At 37.7% G+C, this 27,884-nt stretch overlaps 1 pseudogene; it reads left to right on the plus strand.

Annotated features, from left to right (window-relative positions):
- LOC124788861 lies at positions 1 to 27,884 on the plus strand (annotated as a pseudogene).

Below are 27,884 nucleotides of genomic sequence, written 5' to 3' on the forward strand. Positions count from 1 at the left end.
ATGAATGGCGAAAAACTTATTGAAATAGTGCGCGACTGTCCTGTCTTGTGTCATCTCTCCAATCTCAAATACATGGACACAGAGCTGAAGAACGTACTCTGTAATAAAATATGAGCAGAAAAGAAAACAACCGGTAAGTACATACGTGTATATGTCTATTTTTACATCAATGAATACAACCAGCTAAGTAAAACCTGTAACATTTTCTTTTCCGTATACCTGTGCATCAATAGCTAAATAGTTATTTACACTGAGCGTCTACAAGAGGCCACTAAGTATGGAGAATATCTTTGTATAATAAAAGAAAGGAGATCAGATGTTCGAAGACGCCTGAATAAAAACGTGTTTCCCATGAAAAGCTTCTATACATTTCGGAAAAATGCCACATTTCATAAAAACCACTGATTTTCTTTAACATTTCTTCTATCGGAGTAGGCATTAATTCGTCCAACATATTGCTGAATTTCTCCTGCAGGTTCCCCGTACGATCTTGTGAACTGCACTATGCCTAATATGATGGCTAGACGAAGTCCTCTTTAGTGGATTTCAAATGACCAAATATCTGAAAAAAGTAAACACTATGGGAAAATAGTTCATTTTAGTGAAAAAATGTGAATATAAAAATCTCAGTTGCTAAAATAACTTTTTGTGCGTTGCAGGGCGGTCGTGCAATGCTATCCGATCAAATATTCGAGATAACTTCAGAAGTCTACCAAGAAAACTAAAATTGTGAATGGCCAACAGAGGAAAAATGTGGAGCCTTAGAAGCATTTCGAGCAGCTGAGCTTCATGAAATAACTCATCGAGGAGAGGGAACCAGGACAAACATTGATGGCGAAAGAACAAACGAAGTCACAGGTGGTCTTAGCGGTAATGAAGCAGAATCACAGAAAAATGGAAAAAAACACTCAAGAATACCCAGCAGAAGCCACTAATCCTGAAAGTGTAGAATCACAAAATCTCACCCTGCACAATTCAAAACCAACAGGCTCTATTCAGTGCGTTATACCAAGGAAAAAAGAAACAGCTGGTACCAAACGCTGCTTTCCCAAAAACTGCTGCCGCTACTTTAATGGAGTATTTCATTACAAAGAAAGGAAGTATGAGCTGCCCTTCATCGCCCCCTCTATATCTCCTTGACTTTTTTATGTGGAGTTGCTCCAGCTTTGAAAAAATTACCCCCACATTACTGGAATAACAGCAAAGCAGATATACATGCTGCCGTTCAAAAATATGAGCTCGAACTTCGTATGGACCACCAACAAATTACGGAGTCGTCTCGCTTGGCAGTTTATTCTGTATCAGTGCGCTCTGAACTATCTTTCTCTGTCGGAAACTGTCATCTCTCTGCCTCAGGGAATGAATGTCACAACACAGCATCTACTGATCAAAGCAAACAGAGAACTTCTCCCTATCATTCATAGCAACAATTCGAAGGAATCTGTTATCAGACTACTTCAGGGAATGAACTGCAAACATCATCATCTGCTGATTGCGGCCAACAGTCCATTTCATTCACCTCTTCAATAGAACAGTATCTTCATCCTGCTGCCGAATGAAAACGAAGCTAAAAGATGGTTTTATATGTAGTTAGTTTTCTGCCACAGTCGTGATTCATTAGAATGTCTAAGCGAAACTGTTTACATGTTTACCACGCACGTAAACTAACACACAGATCAGAGGTTTATTTCTTGTGTGCTCTTACTTATGTAACATATATCGGATTTGTTATATGGATGTTCTGATTAGCTGTTATGTATGAATGTTGATTTCAGATATATGTCAATAATGTGTTGAAGTTTACTGATATTCATGTGTGTGCGGATTATATTATATAGAAAATCTGAGCAATCTGCAGCACAGATCTCAAGAATATAGTTTGTGAATGACGCAAGCAGCAACAAATACTTTTTGAGTGTTTTATTTTACTGCCATAACACGTTTCGGGCTACCACGCCGATATTCAGGTAGCTAACATAGATGTTTTGGTTAGCAGCGTGTTGTCTGCTTCACAGTGCACACGAATATTTGAGTATTTAGTACCATTTTATCAATCGTTTCATTAATAAAAATACGCTAAAGTACTTGCATTATATATACATATATTTAATATATAACAGATCACCCCAATATATCCTAAACGAACGGCTGCCGTTAGGCAATAATCATTTTATAAATACTTTTCTTGGACTGCTGACAGAAACCATACACAAATTGCACCCCTAAGAGCAACATCATTGTAGTTTGAAACAGCAGTATATAATTGTATAAATATAAACTACCATGCCCTAACCGAGCCTCAGGTACAGGGCGGGTCGCAGGTGGCGGATAGCGAACGATCCATCAGATATGGTGGACAGCTGCGAATAAGGGGAAACCCAAATAAGCAGTCCCGGACCGAGGCGGCAGCATCACGAGGGTGTGGGAGGGTGACTTTTGGCAAGGGTCACACTCATTCAAAAACCACAGAACCCGAAGACGTTGCTGTGTCATGGCGAGTAAGTGCCGCCATTACAATAAGCACTGTCAACACCCAAATCCAGGACGCGTCTGAAGTGGGAACCATCGGCATCCTGGTCAGCGTCTGTTCACACAATGTGCGGCTGGTCATAATGCGCCAGGAACTAACAATCCCTGGTTCTAAACACCCAGTGGAAACACTGGACCAACTTGATTACAAGCAAGTATGATTCGTGCAAGTAATAACAACATTACCCCAGATGGTAACCAATCCACCCATCAACAGATGGCAACCAGGAATTCGGATTCTGGGGAACCTGGACTTCCACGATTACATCAGAGAAAGTCGGAGCTCTCTGGCAAACTTCCACTTAAAACACCTACATACATTGGAACCTGTAACATAAATACATTAATCCAACCAGGAAAACTTCTAAACCTTACAACAGAACTTGAAAAGCAAAAGATAGTAATACCAGCTTTACAGGAGACACGTTTTACAGATGAAGAAACATCAGATTATGGCAACTATCGCATCTTTAAGAGCAAGACGGATAAACGAATCGGAAGAGGAGCCCCCCATCTCGGGATGGCGTTTATCATACACAAGAGCGTGCTCAGCTCCATCAAGGAAGTTACTCCCGTAAATAATAGGATAATGACGATGCGCTTACAATGTGCCAACAAAACATACACAATGGTTAATGTTCATGCTCCCACAAACGGAGACAACAAGAAAAACCCCATAGAAACAGAAAAGTTCTGGGAAAAGTTGGAGAATATAATGGCCAAGATTCCAAAAGATGATACAAAAGTTCTACTCGGCGATTTTAATGCCCAAATTGGTAGAGAGAAAATCCACCAAAAAACCGGAGGCAAATATCCTGCACATAAATTTACCAATAAAAATGGTACAAGGCTCGTCGAACTATGTAAGCAGAATAACCTGAAGATAATGTCAACATTTCTAAGAAAATGTCCAAGAAAACAAAAGACATGGAGATCTCCTATACAACAAATTGGCGAGTTTCAAATAGATCATGTGGCGATTTCATACCCAGTACAAAAAGAAATTTACGACGTCCAAGTACGCAGAGGAGCAAACATTGATTCAGACCATTACCTAACTAGAATTAAAATCAAGTTTACAGCACAAAGAAGTCATCAGAAGAAAACAGAAATACAGAAATATGACACCAAGAAGATTAAAGAATCTAAAGTAAAAGAAGAATGGGAGAAGGAAAAGGCAAACACATGGGAAGAATTTCATTCTAAAATCACGCGAATAGCTAAGGAAACTATTCCCTTGAAAAAGATATTCAAACATCCTTGGTGGGATTCAGACTGTGAAAATGCATTGGAAAGGAGAAAAAAGGCATTTCAAGAATATAACAGTAAAAAATCACAAGAAAGTCTACATTTATTTAACGAGGTTAGAAAACAGGTTTCAAAATCTATTAGGCAAGCAAAAAGGAAGTACACAAAGGCACAACTAGATGCCATAGAAGAAAATTTCCAAAACTATAATACAAGAGACTTCTACAGAACTTTCGCAGATAAAATACGAGGATATATCCATCAAAATTTATGTTTCAGAAAACCAGATGGTAAATTAGCCCTAACAAACCAGGAAAACTGTCAAGTATTGACTCAATATTTTTCTAACCTACTAAATTGCCCAGAACCTAGTTTAAGGTTTCCCAAAGAAATCAGTGCCAACGCTCAACCGGATTCATTACCACCAACACAGGAAGAAATCAAATGTCACATTAAAAACTTAAAAAATAATAGAACATCTGGCGAAGATGGTATTGTTGCAGAGCTATTAAAAAACCTAGGACCAAAGACGTTGCAAGAGCTCACAAAAATAATAAAAAAAATATGGGAAACAGAAAAATTACCAGAGGATTGGAAATGTGCCCTTATTCACCCGTTACATAAAAAAAGAGACAGAACAAATGTCAATAACTACAGGGGAATCTCACTTTTACAAGTCACCTACAAAATTCTCTCAACATGCCTGCTGAAAAGAACACAAGAGCAGCTGGAACGCCAAATTGGTGATTATCAAGCAGGCTTCCGCCCCGGTCGCTCATGCATAGAACAAATATTTAATTTAAAGACAATATTAAAACACAAAGCTATTAGAAATGCCCCCATAATTTGTACATTTGTAGATTTTAAGAAAGCCTATGACTCAATTGACCGGCAATCTTTGTTTAACATTTTAGAGGAACTTGGACTTGACTCCAAAACACTAAGGCTTATCAAAGAATCACTGACAGACACTGTATCTAAAGTTAAATTCAGGGGAGAAATCTCTGAACCTTTTCTCATAAGAACTGGAGTACGTCAAGGTGACGGGCTATCTCCACTTCTGTTTAATATAGTCCTGGATAAAGTCATTAAGGAATGGGAAAAAGAATTAAAAAATCAATCCTACTGGAAACCAACCCATCTTGGTAGAACCAAAGACAACGTGGAGATATCTTGTTTAGCATTCGCGGACGACTTGGCCATACTTGCAGATGATGAAGAAATCGCCACCAAACAAATAGAGATCCTTAAGGAATGCGCGGATAAAGTAGGTTTACAAATTTCGTTTCAAAAGACAGAATTTTTCTGTACGAAATTCCATATACACAGTTTGAACACAAAATATGGAAAAATAAATAGAGTAAAACATTTTAAATACCTAGGTGAAATTTTGGAGCCAACCGCAGGAGAGAAAGTTGCACAGAAGATCAGACAACAGAAAATGAAGAGAGCATATGGTATGACACATGAAATATACAATAAAAAATGCATCTCCTCGAACACAAAAATCAGACACTACTGCGCAGTAATTAAGCCAGCAGCACTATATGCTAGTGAAACGCTCACACTCCACACAAAATGTGATTTAGAAAAAATACTAAAAGAAGAACGCAAATTATGAGAAAGATTTTAGGTCCAAAATTGACAGAAGAAGGATACCGGATACAATCAAGAAGAACCACAGAAACTATATCAAACCTGGCAGCAGACATAAGAAGGCGAAGATTAAAATTTTATGGACATGTCACTAGACTTCCCCCCACACGACTCACCAACAGAATTCTCACTTGCATAGAAAAAGTCAAATCAACAACACCATGGATTAGCCGAGTAAAATTAGATTTACAAAAAGCAAATATTGAACTTAAAGATGTCAAAGATAGAAAAACTTTTAGAAATAAGGTGGAAAAGTGGATTGTATTGTCGGAGAAGGAAGCACTAAAGAGACCAGGAACAAAATGGACAGAAGAAAGAAAAAGAAAACATGGAGAACGAATGAAAGAAGTATGGAAGAAACGACGTCAGAAAGCTTTGCGTGATCCTTCTGGGTCCATTCGCGATAAGTAAGTAAACTACCATGTGAACAAACATACAGCTCTCATCGCACCCTCCAACATTTTAATACTGTATCTCCTGTAGTTAACTTATGAACTGCAGTAATACTCAGACATCTGTATACATAGGTTTGTGTACATATACATCTACTTTATAATATGCAGTGAGTTGCCTTTGAAGTATTTCGTCAATATTAACCACTGACTGCACAAAAGAAGGCCTACTGAAAACAATTTATCCTGTCTTTTAATAATAAGTTCACTTTCAAGGTGCAAATATTTTCTTGTCATCAACATGTTACATTTTCCACGTCCAACATCATTTTGCTCTGTTTACATCCTTGGTCGATATTTAATGAATGATATCTTTGTGTCTTTGCTTAATCATAAACTTTGAATCTTAAAGAAAAACGTGAAGTGTGCAACACATGTGCGAGGCTCAACACACATTTTAACAATATAGTGAGCCGTAGCACTGTAACTCTGTTAAAATATGTGTGTAATGGTGGAATTCAAGAACATATATATCCAGAAAGAAAAGCACATGGACCATAACAAAAGGATCACTGTCTACTAGAATATGTGTAAGTGAACACAACCATTTTGTAATATACGAAAAAACTGATAAAATGGCACTAAATCCGCAATTATTCTAGTGCGCTGTTGAACAGACGACATGCTGTTAACCAAAACATCTATGTAACGAAAAATGTCAGCTATCTGACGATGAGTGAAATCTGGTTTCAGAGGATAGAGCGGATCAGGTTCTGGTTGTGGAGGGGGCCGTAATCAGTTACTGTTAGTTGCACAAAATACACAAACATTTATTTTCCTAAGAACCACTTAATTACACATTGCCTTAAAAGGACAAGATTAAAACAATATGGCTGAAGAACTAGTTAAGAAAACTTGCAATACCTTCTGGGCTGAAGGCCCAAATCCACACCAAAAACAAGAACGAATGAAGGCCTGAAGACAAGCTCTAAACAAAATACTTCAAAGAATACACGCGGCTGAAGGCCTTATTTAAAAATAAAAATAAATCACGAAGTACCCGGCTGAAGGCCACACACAAATATTGAAGAACTCAGGGCTTAGGGCCTGGATAACAAGAACTTCAGATAGAGTAAAATAAAAATACCGTTTTAAACAAATGAATCTTCAAATTTTAGTTTAACAGGGCTGAAGTCTTTATCTTAAAGATATTTCACGTAAAAGCTCGGCTGAAGGCCACACACTGGACATTGAATAACTCAGGGCTTAAGGCCTGGATAACAAGAATTTAAGATAGAACAGACTTTCAAAATTTAGTTTTTAAACAAATCAATCTTCAAATTTGATTTAAGTCAGCTGAAGGCCTTATTTTAAAATTAAAACAAACTAAATTAATACACGGCTGAAGGCCTCGCACAGTACTTCAGACTAAAATGAAAATCATAATCTAAAGCCCAAAGAACAGAAGTGTTCCAAGGGTCGGCTTGAGGAGGTAGCTCTAATGTAAGGTGAGGTGAGACAGACAGCCAAGAGTAAGGTTGACTAACCAGGTGGCAACCTGACCCAGGGATGGCTGAAGGACTGACCAACAACGTAATCAATTCCCTTCCGCCTGACGAATGGCATGACAACGGAAAGTATCAGCCAAGGATGAAGATACCAGCAGCACTACATCTTCAAAATTGGCGTCTAAAAATAGCCAAGAAAAAAATATGAACAAACAACTAAAAGCCAGAAAACACCGCTGGTGCACTTCACTGATAAGTAACAATCAATTTAATAGTTAAAGACCATACAGGAAGACAGTTGCAAAATTTTTCTGACTCGAACACACCATATGTTGCTGCTAGCCGGAATGGCCCAGGAAGCAACAACTGGCAATGAACGAAGAGATGTCACAGCAGTTGAGGTTTCATAACATGATAACTGGTCACTCAACTTCAGTTTCCAGGTTTGGTGGGCAACGAACTTTGTAGCTCTCGCAGCTAGCGCCTCACAATCCGACTGTGCATGAACGCCACCAGTGGTCCTGGCCTGACCTCGCGCCACAGGGACTTATTCACTGCTCTACCCCAACCGACCGACTGACACACACCACACGGAAATATAGCTGTCACACCAAAGATCGTACAGCAGTACTACTATCGATAAGCGCTGCTGCTGCCACTGACAGAGGCAAGTCAACAACTCGTTATGGTAGTAACTCAAGGAGAAATAAGACACCACTCAATTGTGACAAAATGCCAAAGAACAAACGGCATCAACGCGAGCCGGACACGGCTCAATGAGCATGGTAATCCAAAACTGGTTGTGACAGTAAAATAAAACCTTCAAAAAGTATTGGTGGCTGGTTGCGTCATTGGCCAACTATCATTAACGGCTGCGGAGTCGCAAGGTCCAACATGCATAAAATAACATCTTAAGAATGTACTCTGGAACAAAATAAGAGCATAAATAAAACAAGTTTTTAATTGAGTACATGCCTATCTCTGAATTTATATCAATAAACAGAATCAAGATAGGCAAAAAATTACTGTTTTGTGAATGTTGACTAGAGCTCAACATTTTCCTTTACATAGGTATCTGATAATTATGGCAGGGACCCAGCTTCAGAATATAAGTATTCAGGAAATGCATCTTCCGTTGCGTTATCTTCTTGAAAACGTAAATTTTGTAATATGTGGCACCCAATGCTCATATCGACTTGCTGAGTGACGTAATTATATACAGCTATATCGCACTTTTTAATAAAATTATGCAGTAAGCAAGTGGCCATAATTTCGTAATCTATGTACTTTGGAGCAGATTGAATCCGACAATTGGAGAGTCTAAATTTTGGAGACTATATACCAAAATTTTTTTCTGATGTCCTCTTGGAAAGACTCAGATGAAAGCTGAAGTTAGGCTTTCGATCCTCCAAAGTATCACCTGGATAGGTTCACATTAAGTAGTTTTTTACAAGGAATGCTTCATCAGCTAAAATTACATGTGGCACCTGAGTATCACTGCTTGCTATGGTTGAATTTGCTGGGTCATTGAAGGAGCCTTGATCAAGCGCCTTACCTAATTATGAATTGGAACACCCTCCAACCATCATCCATATTCCCCAACATCAACAGCAATAAAATTACACTGATCATCTACAAGGGCTAACAAAAGTATGGAGAATGTCTTTTTGTAATTAAAGAAAAGTGACCCAGTATTCGAAGGAGCCTGAATAGTAACGTGTTTCCCATCCAAAGCTCGTATACAGTTGGGAACATTCCACATTTCATAAAAATGTACTTCCAAGTTTCTTCTATCGAAGTAGGCACCAATTCGTCCATAATATTGGCTGTAATTGTCTTGTAGGTTTCTCGGATATTTGGCATCTGGAGATACGCTAAACATGATTTCATTTATTTATAGCGTGGGGCATAGCACAGTTCACAGCAGTGGCATAACGAAGTTTTAGTAGGTAGTAAATTGCAATCGCGCGAAACAGAAGAAACACTCAAGATTACACAACAGAAACAAATAACGATGAATGATGATTTCATATATTTAACTAGTAATGACCTATCAAAAAAGATGTTCATTATAATATATACTAAGAAAGCTCAACGAAACGGCAAACCATTCTCTTTGGCTTTTATCCAGTGTATGTTTCGCTGTTCTGTATGAACATCCAACATAACAAGCTATATGAATTTTCCGACGATCTAAACTTTTCATATAACTTTGCTCCATCGTTCATCAATTCACTGTACAAAGGCCCTCTTTTTTTCCACGCCTGCTGAACCTACTTCCGTATTTTCCCTTGTTTTTCCTGTTCATTGTCCAAAATCACAACATTCAGCACGAGACAGTCGTCCGAAAGCTTCGCCATCCCGGCCGCTCAAGTGCACTGCCACGGTCTGGAAGAAACACTGACCACTTTGAATAAGCGTCACATCCGATTAGTTGAATGTCGGGCTTGTACCTGCGTCCCGCCTGATTTACGTAATTCGCGAGTATTTAGGAACAGTATTTAGGAAACTTTCTTAAAGTTGCGCATGCGATAATACTAGTCGCTGACAGATGAAGAACACAAATTCCGGGCTCGGGTGTCGTGAGGTCGGGAACGACATCCGGCCACCCACAACCACTAACGCTGCAAAATCCGAAATAACACGCTGACTCCATGATGACCCGGGATAAGGCAACAGAAAAGAACAGAATCTGTTTTATCAACGGACTGCAAGATTTCATTTTGGCGCCAATACCAGAGTACTACGGTACTCGGATTTCAGAGTGTGCCCAGAAACACAGAAGAGATTATGTAAACGCTGTACAAATATCACTACCACTCACGAGAGTTGTTGACGGCTCAACCTGGCGTCAAGAGAGGATGAAGTTGAGGAATTTTGGACTTTACATTTAAATATTTATAGAAGCACTAAACCAATAAACTTAATCTATTCGGTTATCTTTTAAGGCCTGGGTATTAGTTTGTAGTAATGAAACTTCTGGTCTTTATTATCTTTCGCTGTTATCGGACCGTAAAATTTATAGCAAAAGAAACTGCGTCGGACAACAGCACCCTTCCAATTAGTTGTCATGTGATAGCTGTGGATTGATTATGACTCTGAGGTGACTTCAGTTGTCCTAAAACTTTATGAATAACTGAAAAATAAATCTGGCACAGTGATTAAATTTTAATACTAGTTTAAGAATAACACGTAAAGAAAGTTTAAGGAGGAAAAGAGGTGATAATAAATTCACTTTATGAAATTCTGAAGAAACACACTTCTGCAGCACTAAAAACTGGTGATCATCTAGTGTTTTACCATGAAGAGCATGAATCCCGTTTATTAGGATTCCTCTGAGAATTTTATATACGTAGCTATTGTATATACATACGTATTTTCTTCAGTTCAACCGATTTACGCGGTATTTTCACACTGACAACTCTCATGTTCTCTACCGTGTGATGTAACAAACAAAACTGCGGCCTATGTTACAAACTCGTAAGGCAAGGTACCGACGCTTGCAACAATGACGTCCTCACTCCACCCCTACACTATAACAGACCAATGTTGCTGCTTACATTGTAACCAACGGTTCCAGCATTCATTATGCCACACTCTTGCTACGTTAATGTATTTTGCTACTATAAGAACAGCACGAGAATAGACCGTCAACTTCACCCCAATTCCACCTAGAATTTGCAAAGTCTTATGTAAGTATCTAAAGCAGTTAATTATGAAAGATTAACTATTTTCACTGTTCTAGTTGTCGTTGTGTCTGTCAATGCGCTATGTACTTAACGCCTAGACAGATGACTCATTCTACGCTAATAACACAAATAAAAATTTGAGCTAATTAAAAAAGCTTAGAAAATCAGTACTTCTGAAAACCACTGATAATCCGACAGAGGTTCGGTGCGCTGTACTTAAACCACTGCCACAAATTAAGGACTTTTGAACTGTAAATATAATAACTACAAAGAATTTTGATTCCCAGTTTATAATTATTTAATATAATTTTTTTGGACTTTTTAGTCAACTGCATCCCCCTTTGACAGTGTTTAATTAGCAACAGGTTTCGAGGTTAGATATCATAAGAGTATAACGTCAGTACAAAGAACAGTTAACATGAGTGCAGAAAGACACTGATTTGTTTTAGTCTTGCCATGTGATGTGATTATCGTGTGGAGAAAGTGAAGTATAACCTATAAGGGGCGGGTTTCCTGAGCATAAATGGACAAACAAAAATGACGAAAGAATTGTTGAAACGTACAAAAATTTTAACCTTAAAATCATATCAACACATCTTAAGCAGAACCCTTCCAAACAGAAAACTCGTCGGGCACCCAATATGTATATTGGGGAACTTCAAATCGGTCTTGTACCAATTTCATTCCCTAACTACAAAGAAATTTTGAATGTCCAAGTTACGAAAGGGGATAATATTGATTCTGACCATTATTTAATGCGAATAAAAGTAAAGCTTTAATCTAAAAAACTCTCCAAAAACAAGTTATCCCAAATTTTGACGGTGCTAAAATAACCCCAACTCTAACAAGCAAACTTGACAAATCCAACTATTGAGAAAACCTAAAAGAAAAGTTCATCAAAACAGCACAAAATTTAATTCCACTTAGAAAGAAACACAAAAGGCTTTAGTGGAACGTTGTGAAACAGCAGTTTAAGCATTCAAAAATTAAAATAGCAACACAACTGATAATACGTACAACACATTTCTAACTATAAGAAAAAAACATCTAAATTAATGTAAGAACCTAAAAGAAACTACGAAAATGTCAAACTCTTAGAAATCGAAAAGGACTTCCAGAGGACAGTACAAGAAAGTTTTATAAAACATTCAAAACGAAAACTAATCGGTTGTCAACCTCAACGTCTTTTTTTCAAAAATGGAAATAGCAGTTCGCCTCTCAACAACCAGGAAAACTGTAAGGTATTTGATACTTATTTTGAAAAATTATTAAACGGTCCAGAACCATCGAATAAATACCAACCGTAACTCTAAAGAAACTGAGGAAATCGAAGTAACTAAACAAATTAAGAGACTTAAAAATAGTAAAGCATCCGTAGAAGAAGGTACAATTGCAGAACTACTAAAATCAGCTGACCCTAACGCTGTAAAAGACATCACTCAAATAATAGGACATATTTGGCAAACTGAGAAAATACTTGAGGTCTGGAAAACTACCGTAATTCATCCATTTCATGGAAAAAGGGGATAGAACCTGTGTTAATAATTACCGAGGAATCTCTCTTCTCTCGGCCACATATTAAATTTTCTCTAAATGTTTAATTAGAGCCCAAGAACAGTTATAACCTAAAATTGGTGAATAACAAGCAGGATTTAGATCAAACAGATCCTGTCCAGAACGAATTATCAATTTAAAACTAACTGTTAGGCACCAAAGGATTTCTATTAATATTATTGTATGTATATTGTGGATTTTAAAAAGGCCTAGGACACAGTTCATAAGCGAGTCTCTTTTACAAATTTTAAAGGAACAAGGGCAAGATAATAAAATTTAGGAACCGTTAACCGATACTGGCTCTAAAGTGCAACTCATGGGAGAAAATTCTGAACCATTTGATATAAAGACCGATGTCAGACAGTGAGGTGAAGTCTCGACATTATTGTTTGACTGTGTTTTGGGAAAGGTAATTAGAGAATGGAGAGAGCAAAGATCGAGTCAAAATACCGATTAGTCAATCTGGTTAGGTAGGTAGAAGTAATAGTAGAGTAGACTGCCTCGCCTTTGCAGATGATCTGGCAGTTTTAACTAGGGATATTACCACAGCTCAAAAACAAATTCAAATTCTTAAAGAAGTTGCCGGAAAAGTAAGACTACAAGTATCATTCGAAAAAACGAAATAGATGATATGCAACAAAAAGTACCAAAGTTTTTAAACGAGATATAGGGAAAAATAAAAAGGGTTTCTCAGTTTAAATACTTGACGGAAATCATACAAGAAAACGGTATGGAAAAAGCTGCAACCGAAGTTCGCTGTCAAAAAATGGTAACTGCATTCAAATTATACGAAATATGTATAATAAAAAATTACTTCCTAAATTCAGTAAACGTAGGCATTACAGCACTGTAATCAAATACGAATAATATTGTAAGAGGTCCGAGCAGATGTAATTTCGATGTATTGCTCATGCGCTGCCTGCGATATGCAAGGCATAAGAGAATCTCTGACCAGAGAGCAGTGTTGACTGCAGTAGGAACTGTGTAGCTGTAGCAGTAAGTTGTTGCTAGTCTGCAGTCTGCTCTGGTCTGCTCTGGTGTAACGCGTTGGGTGGCTGGTCGCGGTGCAGCGATGTCGGAGCCTGAGTATTATTGTAGAAGGTAAAAAGCAGCCTCGCGCATATGTAGTAATGTTATCTCAAGTCCCATGTAAATGTTTTTAAAAATCTCGTAATAATAACCTTTCTCATAAAAAGTAACTTTTAACAACCATTCATTTCAATTTATAAAATTTACTATTTTTTCCAATCCATGATCATCCCGATTATTGCAAAAGAAACATCAGTTGTTTCCCTTTCATAAATGACAAATCTATCGGCCAGCATTGCACAGGGCTGTGCCGGAAAAATTTATTGTAAGAGCAGATATATATGCGTTATCCGGCGACTTCATTGAGGTAAGAATTTTTCTTTTTTTTTATTCAGAATGATCTTTGAGGGCCATGACGCAGCACTGCTGACGTCCAAAATTTACCAGTTTAAATTCACAGTCAATTATTGAAAGGTTATAAGTGACCGACAATTTAATTGAGAGGTTAGTTACATTGTATTATCACCAGGTTACTGAATTTATCTTTTGTTGGGACGTTACAATGAATGTGAACGACATAATTATATTTTTTACTGTTGACAGGTTTAGGAATTTTTTCTGTTTTGAGCTTGGATTAAATGTGAAACAATTTTGTGGGGAGGCTACACTTGGCGACAACCGGCCAGGATCGTATTTTCTTTGTGAATTTATGAGTAGTCATATATCTGCTCATATTTACTTAAATGTAGTTTGCATCTGGAGCAACGCATTTACTAATTTGTTACTGTTTCTTTCACAGATCATCGGCAATTTATTGCTCTTTGTTGTAATTGTGTTTGTTCCATTTTTGGTTCGTCTTTGTTTCATTTTGTGCTTAATTTTGATTTGTGAAAAATGCCGCGAAAAACTGTTAACAGTACATCGCGATGTGCAACGAGTGAAATAGCCGACTCGCATAATTTGAACGATAATACTTGCGACACTCAGTGTAATAGCGATAATCCTCCATTTACAGACAATCAGTGCGTACCGACCACTAGTAATGATTTTAATGCTAATGATGAACAAACAAATTCAGTTGTCTCCTCTGTTAATTTAACGACAATTGATGACGCGGCACGTTCCGATACAATGAACGCTGGCCAGTTTGACATGCCTGATTTGCAAAATTTGCGTAGTGAACAGATAAATTTTTCTCACGAAGATGAGCAATGTAGTCAAAATACGTCAGATTTATTTGATTCCGAGGTAGTGACCCACAGAGCACATCCGAGTGGCAAACCTTTTCGAGAATCACAGAATGACCAAATGGTTACACAAAACGTGACAATTGCAAGTACGCCATCAAACAGCAGAGAGAGTAGAGTAGGTAATATTGGCATGGATCAAGTTATGGCATTATTACTACAACTTAATGAAAATTTCAAACAACAAATTAATGAATCGAACAAACAACTAAATGAAAAACTAGACAACAATTCCAAACAGTCGAATGATAAGCAAGATAACAATTTCAAACAACTTCATGAACAGAACAAACAACTTAGTGAACAGATTACATCCGTTGCCGTGCAATGTCATGATACTAAAGAACAATTACGTGAGGATATTAAGGCTTGTGGTAGGAACAGTAGGGAAGAAATTAGATCTGTGGCACAAGAATTAAGTAATACACATGCAGCCACAACAAAATTACTTAGAGATGAAATTAGTGCAGTCGCGAAACAATGTGCTGAAAACGCAACACAGTTACGCGGCAAGTTTAAATTAATGTCATCAGAACTTTCACGCACACTGGATGCGAAAGTAGACACGAAATTTGACCAACAGAACAGCCAAATTGACGAACGTTTTAATCACCACCTACAAAACAGTGAAACGCGTTACCGTAAATTTATACAGGAACAGAATAAAGTAAAGCAATAAGTCATGGAAACAATTACTGCACAGAGACAGGAAGATAAGCGTAAATTGGTTACGAAAGCAAAAACATACGTAGACAACAATATTGCTACAGTATCAGACGAAATCAAACAGTTGAACACCGAATTGCATGATGAAATCTCCGATCTTAAAAACAGACACACACACATTAGACTTTCAGACAATGACCAACAGACTTGAAAAGTTGAAACTAATACAGGATCCCGATGCCATCAAAGCAGACTTTAAAAAATTGAACAAAACCACACGTAAAACACAAAAACAAATTAATGCTTGTGATACTAAAAACGACGATCAGGTACAAGCACTGACTGAAAAATATGATGAATTGGCCAGTCGTATTGACGTTATCGAAAATAATAATGACACCAAATCAGACGATACGTCACCAGTTTCGCTTAATCAAACACCCGAATTCCAAAATTTACAGCAGACGATCAGTGAGATAGGTTCGTCTAATAATACATTACGTAGAAAATTGTCATCTTTACAGCACGAATTGACGGAGATGAAAAATATTTCAGCGTTTAACACATAACAGCATACGCCACTTTCCGAACATTTGTCAGACTCACACAGCCAGTATAATTTAGGTAATTTACAGAGAGTACGTGAGTTAGATTCCGAACAGTCACAGACAAATAGATTATCATACAATCCTGAACCTGTTCGGACATACAGAGACGATGATTTTGATTACAAGCACTTTCTATCCGTGAGAAAATGTAAGGTATTTAAAAATGACTGAACACAGATTCACCCCTTGGATTGGATACAACAATTTAGCTTTGCTTTTCCACCAACTTGGCCCGTAACGCCCAAAACTTGAATTTATTTGCAGTTTTTTGGAAGGCGAACCGGCAACTCGTATGAGACCGATCGCGAGACGATGCTACTCCGTAGCAGAATTTCAGAATGCTTTTCTGTCAGCGTAATGGTCCAAGACGACACAGTGCGGAATCAAGGATCAATTAATTAGTTCACCGAATTATGAGAACTCAAATTTTCCCACTGTCACGCAATTGTTTGAACACATGGTCCAACAAAACCAGTAGTTAAGTGAGCCATACAGTGAATATGCACTTATTCAATTATGTATTTCTAAATTACCACGATCATTAAGAGTGTCACTTTTAACGGGTCAGCAGAAAGAAAATATTTCGGCATTCAGAGATCTGTTACAGCTTTTGGAAGTGCAGCAATCGGATTATTCCTTTATAAACAAAAATTTTTCACATCATAGCCAAGGCCAACCAACATACAGTAATTACGATCAGCCACGCTATTTTAATAGCAAAGGTAATAGACGCTCCAGGAACGACAACCACCAGAACTTCAATAACAGACAAAATTTTAATTATCAGTATCGTCAAAATTATCAGCAACAGGAACCACATTTTGGAAACAATAGAGGTTTTTCCCTACAACAGCAACAAAACCAGCCGGTTAGCATACCGAACCAACAATGTAATTTGCAAGGTCAACCAAGCTTTAATGTTTCGCCGCCTACACGTACAGCGTCGGCTCCGCCAAATAGTAACGCGCAGCAAGGAAATAACTACGTACAGAAAACACATCATTTCAACTCGTATCGCAACGTTCCGTATAGAAATGACTATCATAACAGACGTAAAAGTAATGAGCACGATTTTCAGCGTACGTTTAATAACAGTCGGTCATACCAGCAACAGAATCATCCGCAACAACAGATTATCATGAATGAACCAGACAGTAGGTATCGTCCCGAACGTAATACGTCAGGAAGAAATAACAGAACAGTACAAATAGTTGAAATGCCACAGCATCCTCCCGCGAATAACAGCACGTCAGAAAGAATTTGACTAGATACAGTACAGGTTGCATCTTCCAGCAACGCAAGCAATACTTTTGACATAGAGAATCTTGTTCACGAAAATGTTATTACTTTTGACGACATCCGAGACACTCTTTTGCAGGATAAACCAGTTATTCAAAAACCATTTCACACTCGGTCATTGAAGTAAAGATTGGATAATCCAAATTTTCAGCAGTAATCGATTCTGGATCACCTATGTCAGTTATAAATGAAGAAACTTTCAACGAATGTAACAAAGAGAATACCTATCCTACGTTACCATCAGGCAAAACTAAAGTAAAAGGAGCAGTATGTGGTAAAGGAGTAGATGTAAAGTTACAGACACACTTTTCATTTTGTATTTGCAGGTCATACGTTTGACTCAAATTTTTGGATTGTTCCCTCATTGACAACAGACGTTATTTTAGGTACGAATTTTCTGGTACAACATGACGCAATTATTGACCTTCAAAATTCCTATTTAATGTTAAAGGAAAATGTACAACTGGCATTAGAATTTCAGCACTCTTTATCTGTAGAAGAACAAACAATTAATCGAACAGAGGTCATTTCTACATCGCGTTACATAGTCTGTCATTTGACATTGTTTACAGATACGTACTTACACAATTATAATACACCAGACGAAGCTGACTATGACGTTATGCAAATGATTTCTGATAAAGCAAAGCAAAGCAGTGCAAATACAGACGACGAACGTTCAGAGCTACGCAAAATTCTTTTACAGCAAGCTCCAGTTTTTGACAACGTCCCTGGTACTATGTCCGGTTTTATGTATGACTTTTAAGTTAAACAGCACGATACATTTAAAGCCAAACATTATCCCATTCCATACATTCACAGAGATCAAGTTAAGGAAGAATTGCAAGCTATGCTTGACCAAGGAATTATTGAACCGGCAGTTAGTCCGTACATAAACCCGCTCCATATTGTTAAGAAAAAGGATGGTTCACTTCGCCTCGTACTTGATTCGCGTCACATCAATGACATTATTATTAATGAAACAGATCGCCCACACACACTAGAAGAACTTCTACAGAAATTTCATGGTACTGCTATTTATTGCACATTAGATTTGAAATCGGGATTTTGGCAAATTCAGCTCCATCCGAACTCCAGAAAGTACACAGCTTTTCTCTGTTTTGGTGACTGTTATCAATTTTGTAAATTACCGTTCGGTTTAACTATTTCTTCAGCAGCATTTATTCGCGGTATGAATACTATACTTCCGACAGAACTTAAAGACAGAATCACAACGTATGTAGACGACATTCTTATTGCAGAAGCTAACTGGTCTGAACACAATTTGATTCTTGAACAACTGTTACAAACCTTTCGTGCACAAGGACTCACAGTTAATCTTAGCAAATCGCACTTTGGCAAAACTTCTATAAAATTTCTTGGACATGTAATTTCAGCAGAAGGCATTGCGCCTGACCCGGAAAAGCTTCAAGCTTTACGTAACATTACTGTACCTACGACGAAGAAACAACTACGCAGCTTTTTGGGTTTAATTAACTTTTTTCGTAAATTTATTCATTACTCTGCTTTAGACATCCCTAGATTATGTCAATTGACGGGTAAAAACACTATTTGGTCCTGGGATAGCCAAGCGCAGTCTGAATTTGTCAATCTGAAACAAGCTTTGTTGCATGCACCACTTTTATCACATCCAGATCTAACTAGAAATTTTTCCATTGCCACCGACATTCTAACACCGCTTTAGGCGTACACATTTTTCAGGAAATTGAAGAAGATGGTTCTACAGTAATTAAAAACATCGCCTTTGCGAGTCGCATTCTGTCACCTGCTGAACGCAATTATTCTGTCACATAACTTGAAACATTATGTGTTGTATGGGCATTTACGAGATCTAGGCATTTTCTTTATGGAAGACATACTACCGTTTACACAGATCATAGAGCTATACAGCTTTTACTTTCAGCAAGATTTACACATGACAGGTTAAGCAGATGGAAACTTTATTTACAGGAATTTAATTTTACAATTGTTCACATTCCCGGTACACAAAATGCTGTAGCAGACGCCCTACCCCTTTCTCTCAGCATCAATCAGCAAGACATCGCAACCAACTTCTGCCAAGCAAATTCTAGGCGTCATGTATATTCAACAAGTTGCATTTGAAAATTTCATTTCGTCATCACTATGAGATATAGCACAGGAGCAGAGCAAAGACAACGTATGGAAAGAAATTAAACACCTTTGGCAAGATAAGAATAATGTTACCATCAGAAAACATTACACTGTACGCAATAACATTCTGTTTCGCCGCTCTCACCCTGACGGCAACAACTGGTTACTATGTATTCCTGACGAACTTATTAACAAATTAATTTGGTATACTCATTTAAGTTACGCACATTACGGAGCCAGAAAATGTTTTCTTATACTGAGACAGAACTGTTATTTTGCCAACATGGAGAATCGTATACGTCGAGTTTTAGCGTCATGTAAAATCTGCCAGAAAGCTAAGTCAGACACGACTTCACATATTCCTCCGTTACATCCCATTGTACTTGTTAAATTGAGACACATGGCCGCTGTAGACATTTTTGGTCCGATTCCCAGATCTAATAGAGGTTTTTGTTACATCTTTGTCGCTGTTGAACTCACTTCGAAATTTTTTACCTTCACTCCGTTACGCAAAGCTACTGCTAAATCTGTTTCGAATGGCTTTGTAAAACATTTTTTATTTCATGTAGGGCATGTATTGAAAGTAATTTCCGACAATGGACCACAGTTTCGATCTGTGTTATGGACACGTATGTTACGAGCTAGAAACATTTCTCCGATCTATATATCCAGGTATCACGCTTCTTCGAACCCTTGTGAACGTCTAATGAAAGAAATTGGTAAACTATGTAGAATATACTGCCATAAAAAAACATATTGATTGGGATACACACATACTGTCATTCCAGGATGTAATTAACTCGATACCAAATGAATCTACTATGCTATCTCCGACTGTTATACTGAAAAATGTTGAACCACCTAACAAAATTAAAGAATTAGTATCCTTCCCTACATATCGTCGACTACGACACCATGAAATAATTGACATTGCGCTGAACAACATCAAACGTGCCGCAGAGCGCCGGAGGAGACAGCAAAAACAGGTTTGTACACGCCGTGGCTTTCACATTGGACAGAAGATATTAGTACGTACACACTATTTATCCAACAGAGGAAAGAGTAGATGCAGTAAATTTGAGCTTCTATACGCAGGTCCATATCGAATTCGCAGCATTCCTCACCCCAATGTAGTACACGTCGAAACTTTGAGAACCAGAAAAAGTAAAGGCAATCACCATGTCTCAAATAATAAACCCTTTCTTGAATGAACATACTTTATGATTTGTCGCACTGTAATGCCATTTGCAGATATTTATATGAACACTTACTGATGATTATCGTATTTTTTCTTGGTAAGTGCCCGGCAAGGTAAGGTTAGCAGGTCGCTTTTCGTGTCGTTACACATCAGACCGTGCACATTTTTCCAGATAAACTTACATATTTTATGACCACTTATGCAATTCTATGTATGTGACTACTTACTGATGATTATCATATTTTTTCTTGGCAAGTGCCCGGCAAGGTAAGGTTAGCAGGTCGCTTTTCTTGTCGTTATATATCAGACCTTGCACATTTTCCATTTTTTGTGTATGTATGATTGTTTTCTTATCGAAAGTAGAATTTTTGTCTGTATGCACTATGTAATCTTTAAGATATAACAAACAATATAACAAACACCAGTTGACTTTGACATTTTTCCTTATGATATCTCAATATATTGACTATTTTACATTTTTTTTTTTTTTTGCTGCTACATTATGATACTCTGTGTACATTTTTTTTTTTTTGCACTTGAAAACTGTCTATGTTTTTGACATAATACGTTTTCTGTCATGCTATGCTGTATGCTTAATTATATCACTAGAAACAAGTTTTTATTTAATGAGTATATGAATTAAAGGCAAGTTATTAATCCATATTCATCATTTTCAGAAAGCAATAACGTGTAAAAGAAATAAATTAAACAAACCACAGTGGATTACTATGAAATGGGAATTTCACCTTCGGAATGAACGAAAGAAAATGCAATACCTTGTGATGAAGAGTAAATGGATCAGAATTAACAAGCATTAACAAGAATATACTATACACATCGTATGATAGCAGTCTTAACTAATTATTTTTCTTTCAGAATACGAGGCGATTGATGAAGGCTGTCAGACAGAACTACACATCTTAGTTTTAGTGATGAAATATGCTAGAAATAAGAAACTCTATACTATGAATAGTTGTATGAAGTAAATGGTAATTTAAATAATGAATGATGAAGTGTCTTTTTTGCAGATTATAATGAATGATGATGAATAATTATATGAAGAATATGCTAATATGAATAATGAAGTTTTTCATTGCAGGTGATGATAGTGATGAAGTTATGGTAACATGAATAATGAAGTTTTTCCTTGCAGATGAGGATAATGATGAAGTTTATATATTTACTGTTAGTTAAGGAATGCTATGTAGTTATTTAAGTATTTGTTGCAGTTCGTTTTGACAGTATGTCTTACGTCGCATGGTATAATGACCGAATGTTTTGGAAAGGACAGCTAGAGTACATACATATTGAGTACACGTTTCATTACCTGTTAATTCGAAGTTCACTACTTTTCAGCATAATATGCGTTTCTTCTTTCAGCTCAGTAATCCATTTTGTATTTTTTCCAGGAGAAGCTATTCATGAAATTAATGTGCTACAAGCAGTTAGTCATTAAACCTGTTCTAGTACTTGCATTTTTTTACCCACTTGTGTGTGTCATTCATGAATGCGATCACATATTCTCTACTTGTTTCATAACCTTGTTACAGCTGACTCATAATGAATGACGTTATTAATCGTTATTTGCAGCAATAAGTCGAAAGCAAATATTTTCATGCCTCAGCAGTTAATTATCGATCTCAATGCAATGCATTGCTAGCACAAAAAAAAAATTACCAGTCCCAGCTATTACCAGTATACAACCAAATAATGCTACTAGTTTAAGAGATATTTCTAGTTCCAAATATAATGCAAATTTCTCAGATGTATTGAATCCATTATATCTATGTATTGTTGGACCACAGACCTTGAGTAATAGTTATAGTGTGTTACATTTTAAATATGTCCTATGTTACTTGAATGATGAGTTCTGAGTAATACTGAATGATGTTTTGTAATAATGCATAAATGCTATGCCAATAATTTCTGTAAATAATATTTTTGTTATACTCTATAAATGTTATGCCAATAATTAATTCTCATTTTGAATGACGACTTGTGAATAATACTGAATAATGTTTTATAAAACTATATGAATACTTTGTAACTGGGCAATGAATGCCACTGTTTCTTATATTTTAAATTAGTCTTATGTCACTTACATGATATCATATATGAATACCAGTAGCTTAATGCTACACTCATTAACTCCTGTTTAGAATGATGACTTCTGAACAATGCATAAAAATGGTTTGTAACTGGCCAATGAATGCCAATGATTACTATAATTAGATGAATTATGTAAGTGCTATGCCATTAATTAACTCTTGTTTTGAATGATGACTTCTGAACAATGCATAAAAATGATTTGTAACTGGCCAAATGAGTGCCAATTATTACTATAATTAGATGAATTATGTAAATTCTATGCCATTAATTAACTCTTGTTTTGAATGATGACTTCTGAATAATGCATACAAATGGTTTGTAATTGGCCAATGAGTGCCAATATTTACTGTAATTAGATGACTTATGAGTAATGTTCTGTAATACTCCATACATAGTACAGAAATGTTTAGTAACTAGGCAATGAGTGCCAACAATTACTCAAATCTGTTGATAGACTAGTGTAATTCTCAATGATGACTAGCATAAGACTTAATGTCCTTCGCCTCCTGACCTAATTACCAGAAATTACTGCAATATCCGTTTGTCCTGTCCATCCTCATGATCATGGAGCACTATATTTGGATTTTGCTCTAATTCTATGTTGGTGAAAGATTATGGATTCTGCAGGAGTGTGGTGTTGACACATCATGCTGTCCACCACCTTGAACGATGGAGATGTTATTATGGTCCCACTGTTTGGTGTACCTAATGTACTACCAAAATGATAACATTGAATATTAATACAACATTTCAGTGTCTTGGCTACATTGATTAATACTTCAGGTAAGAGAACTTCAATTTGTCTCACTTGGTGTTATGCTTCTGTAGAAAGATATGGCCTTTCAGTGCAGCTATGTGCAACCTACTGTGCTACAACCATGATGCAATCCTTTCCTTTCCTTTCCTAGTTCTTGTAAAATGGTAAAAATTTATACAGTGTGTAGTGACTTGGCAAGACAGCCAAGCCACTATGAGGTATCCGAAAGGCACGCGTTTAAGCTCATGCAGGCTGGCGTGAGGTCTGGAACAGTTAAAGGAGTTGAGTCTAGTAAAAAAAGTACGTAGCTTCTGGAATACTTAACTTTAATCCATAATTGGTAAACATCGGTCTGACGGTACATGCATCACAAGATAAATAGCAATTGATAATGGCGCCTTGCTAGGTCGTAGCAAATGACGTAGCTGAAGGCTATGCTAACTATCGTCTCGGCAAATCAGAGCGTAATTTGTCAGTGAACCATCGCTAGAAAAGTCGGCTGTACAACTGGGGCGAGTGCTAGGACGTTTCTCTGGACCTGCCGTGTGGCGGCGCTCGGTCTGCAATCACTGATAGTGGCGACACGCGGGTCCGACGTATACTAACGGACCGCGGCCGATTTAAAGGCTACCACCTAGCAAGTGTGGTGTCTGGCGGTGACACCACACAGTGCGTGTGCACTTTATGTCATTTGTTAATATGTTTTGTACTCATTGCGTATACATTTTGTCATTTCTTGATATGTTCTGTACTCAGTGCATGTGCACTCTATTTCATTAGATGTTCTGCACTTATATATATGTATATACTCTGTGACTGTAGACTTAGTTAATTAAGTAGATTATAGAAAAATTTGTTGCTTGTGGCAAGTCCAATTGACTCACCATCGCTGCCAAATTTTTGCCCCCCCCCCCCCCCAGTGGAGGGTTATGTAAGAGGTCCGAGCAGATGTAATTGCGATGTACTGCTCATGTGCTGCCTGCGATATGCAAGGCATAAGAGAATCTCTGACCAGAGAGCAGTGTTGACTGCAGTAGGAACTGTGTAGCTGTAGTAGTACGTTGTTGCTAGTCTGCAGTCTGCTCTGGTCTGCTCTGGTGTATCGTGTTGGGTTGCCGGTCGCGGTGCAGCGATGTCGGAGCCTGAGTATTATTGTAGAAGGTAAAAAGCAGCCTCGCGCATATGTAGTAATGTTATCTCAAGTCCCATGTAAATATTTTTAAAAATCTTGTAATAATAATCTTTCTCATAAAAAGTAACTTTTAACAACCATTCATTTCAATTTATAAAATGTACTATTTTTTCCAATCCATGATCATCCCGATTATTGCAAAAGAAAAATCAGTTGTTTCCCTTTCATAAACGACAAATCTATTGGGCCAGCATTGCACAGGGCTGTGCCGGAAAAATTTATTGTAAGAGCAGATATATATGCGTTATCCGGCGACTTCATTGAGGTAAGAATTTTTCTTTTTTTTTATTCAGAATGATCTTTGAGGGCCGTGACGCAGCACTGCTGACGTCCAAAACTTACCAGATTAAATTCACAGTCAATTATTGAAAGGTTATAAGTGACCGACAATTTAATTGAGAGGTTAGTTACATTGTATTATCACCAGGTTACTGAATTTATCTTTTGTTGGGACGTTACAATGAATGTGAACGACATATTTACATTTTGTACTGTTGAGAAGTTTAAGAATTTTTCTGTTGAGGTTACACTAAATGTGAATGAATTTTTGTAGGGAGGTTATAAATTGGGAAAGATTTTTGTGGGGAGGTTACAATAAGTATAGTAAAAATTACTTCCTAAATTCAGTAAATGTAGTCATTACAGCACTGTAATCAAACCTGAATGTCTTTATGGAGCAGAAACTTTAAATTTAAATTAAAAGAGGGATATTGAAGAAATTCAAAAGAAAGAAAGAAAGATTATTTGAAAAATATTAGGCCACAAAGAAACTAATCGGCTGTGAAGTAATAAAGAAGTAGAAGAACACACAGTCATAAGTAATGACATGAGAAAACGAAAACTTAAATTTTATGGGCACATTGAATGAATTGCACCACTGAGCCAATTAAATGGATTGCTGCGATTAAGTGCGATCTTAGAGTTACAGACAAAACATATTTCATTGGAAATTTGTTCGGAGGGAAACTAAAGAACAGACTGGAACACCGTGGTGTGATGAATGAAAGAGACTTCATTCTGAAAGGATGTAACAAATTTGGACACAAATTGGAGGGTCAAACATCAAAAGGCGACATTGATTACTTTTACCTCGCGTGGTTCTATTGTGCCCATACGTGAATAACATGAGGCGAATAATAGCTCAATTTGATCTTTTGACATGGCTGCCTCCTTATAATGTGATCAGATACCTTCATTTCTATGAGCTGAACTTTCTCTGAACTTTTCACAAACGATACGATGCGACATGCAGCTCAACAGTGCAGGAATACAAGTTGGAAATCAAAACAAAGCTTTTTTCTATGTAATACCCGACCACCTCCTGTGGGAAATTATCGGAAACAATCGTGACTAAGAAAAACGCACCAAGCTGTGAATGATTTCAAGACAGTTGTGCATATACTATCTGTCAAGACAGACGGAGCGTCCTCGTGAAATAACACTACAAAAACTCATGATAAGCCGACTGAATCGGCTGCACCCTCAGATACAATAATATTGTTAGCTACTAATCAACATCAGTTAAGGCCTGAAGATTGTGTATTGATTCACCGAAGCTGGTTGCTGTCGAATAAGTAACATCGAAAGGACGACTGCAGATGTTTCGTTTTATTAGATAAGTGAAAGGCCGAAGGACTGCGCGGTCCCTCCCACCGGAGGTTCGAGTCCTCCCTCAGGAATGGGTGTGTGTGTTGTTGTTAGCATAAGTTAGTTTAAGTAGTGTGTAAGTCTAGGGACCAATGGCCTCAGCAGTATGGACCCTTAGGAATTCACACAAATTTGAACATTTTGAACTGCCGAAGTCCTCCAAACCTTCAGTCACAAGAATGGACATTCAACTGTAAGTCGAAAGAGTTACTTGCAATGTTAGCTGTCACATGACTGATGTTGCTCGGCGAAATACAGGGTGTGACGGTATGAGTGCAAATATTTTTAGATGTGATAACTTCATATGTACACACATCAGTGAGTTGGTTGTTTTTTCACCGAGTCGAACAGACTTCTCACGAACAAACAAAAATGGTTCAAATGGCTCTGAGCACTATGGGACTTAACATCTATGGTCATCAGTCCCCTAGAACTTAGAACTACTTAAACGTAACCAACCTAAGGACATCACACACATCCATGCCCGAGGGAAGATTCGAACGTCGGACCGTAGCGGTGACGCGGTTCCAGAATGAAGCGCCTAGAACCGCACGGCCACACCGGCCGGCTTCTCACAAACACGTCACAATTTTCTGAACTGATGTTTTTTGCACGGTCATACTGCACCACTAAGTGGACTACGCCTGCCAGTATTGACTAACCATTTCGCCTTCGGGCGTCCACACTTCAACACCTGCTCAGAGGAGAATGAACACTAATGGCCTGCCCTTGCGAGATGTACTTGGAGGTAGTAACCGACCTAAAAACATATGACTTGTAACGGCTAAATTTGTTAAACAGCAAATGACTTAAATATTGATCTAATGTCATTCAGCACGCCGTCCTCAGTCACCAATAGAAACATCTGCACTTATACTCGTTACATCTTGAATATTAGAAACTGAGCAAGTGTTGAAAATTTTCTATTAAAAATTACAGTACGCAAATTAATTTTAAAGAGTTACAGAAATGTTGCTAGGACTTATATTCATACATAATTCTGATTGTTATGTATTAATTAATGAAATAACTCATAATTTACGAGGTGATAATTAAAACTTTATTACTACCACTGATACAAGCACAGATAAGCAAGTACTGTCGAAGGTATGAGGATTACCTTCCGTTTCAGACGATTAGTCATATTTCATAGAGCGTACGGGCACTAGGCGTGCCAGTTAATTGTGCCGTTAGCGCGGGAGGTGCGGAACCCGAACTGTGGCGTGTGCAGCAGGGTGTTTATTTGGTGCGTGTCAACACAGCTGTGGCGGCGTCGGCAGGATGTGGCCGGCCGTGCGTGTCGCGCCGAGCCGAGGGTAATTCTCAGCGCGCCGAGTCAATACGCCGCGCACGGCAGCCGCACGTGGCGCGCCCACACAGCTACCGCCGACAGGTGGCGGCTACGTACTTACTCCATTCATGA

This window comes from Schistocerca piceifrons, chromosome 3 (assembly GCF_021461385.2).
Source record: "Schistocerca piceifrons isolate TAMUIC-IGC-003096 chromosome 3, iqSchPice1.1, whole genome shotgun sequence".
In the NCBI taxonomy this organism is placed as follows: domain Eukaryota; kingdom Metazoa; phylum Arthropoda; class Insecta; order Orthoptera; family Acrididae; genus Schistocerca; species Schistocerca piceifrons.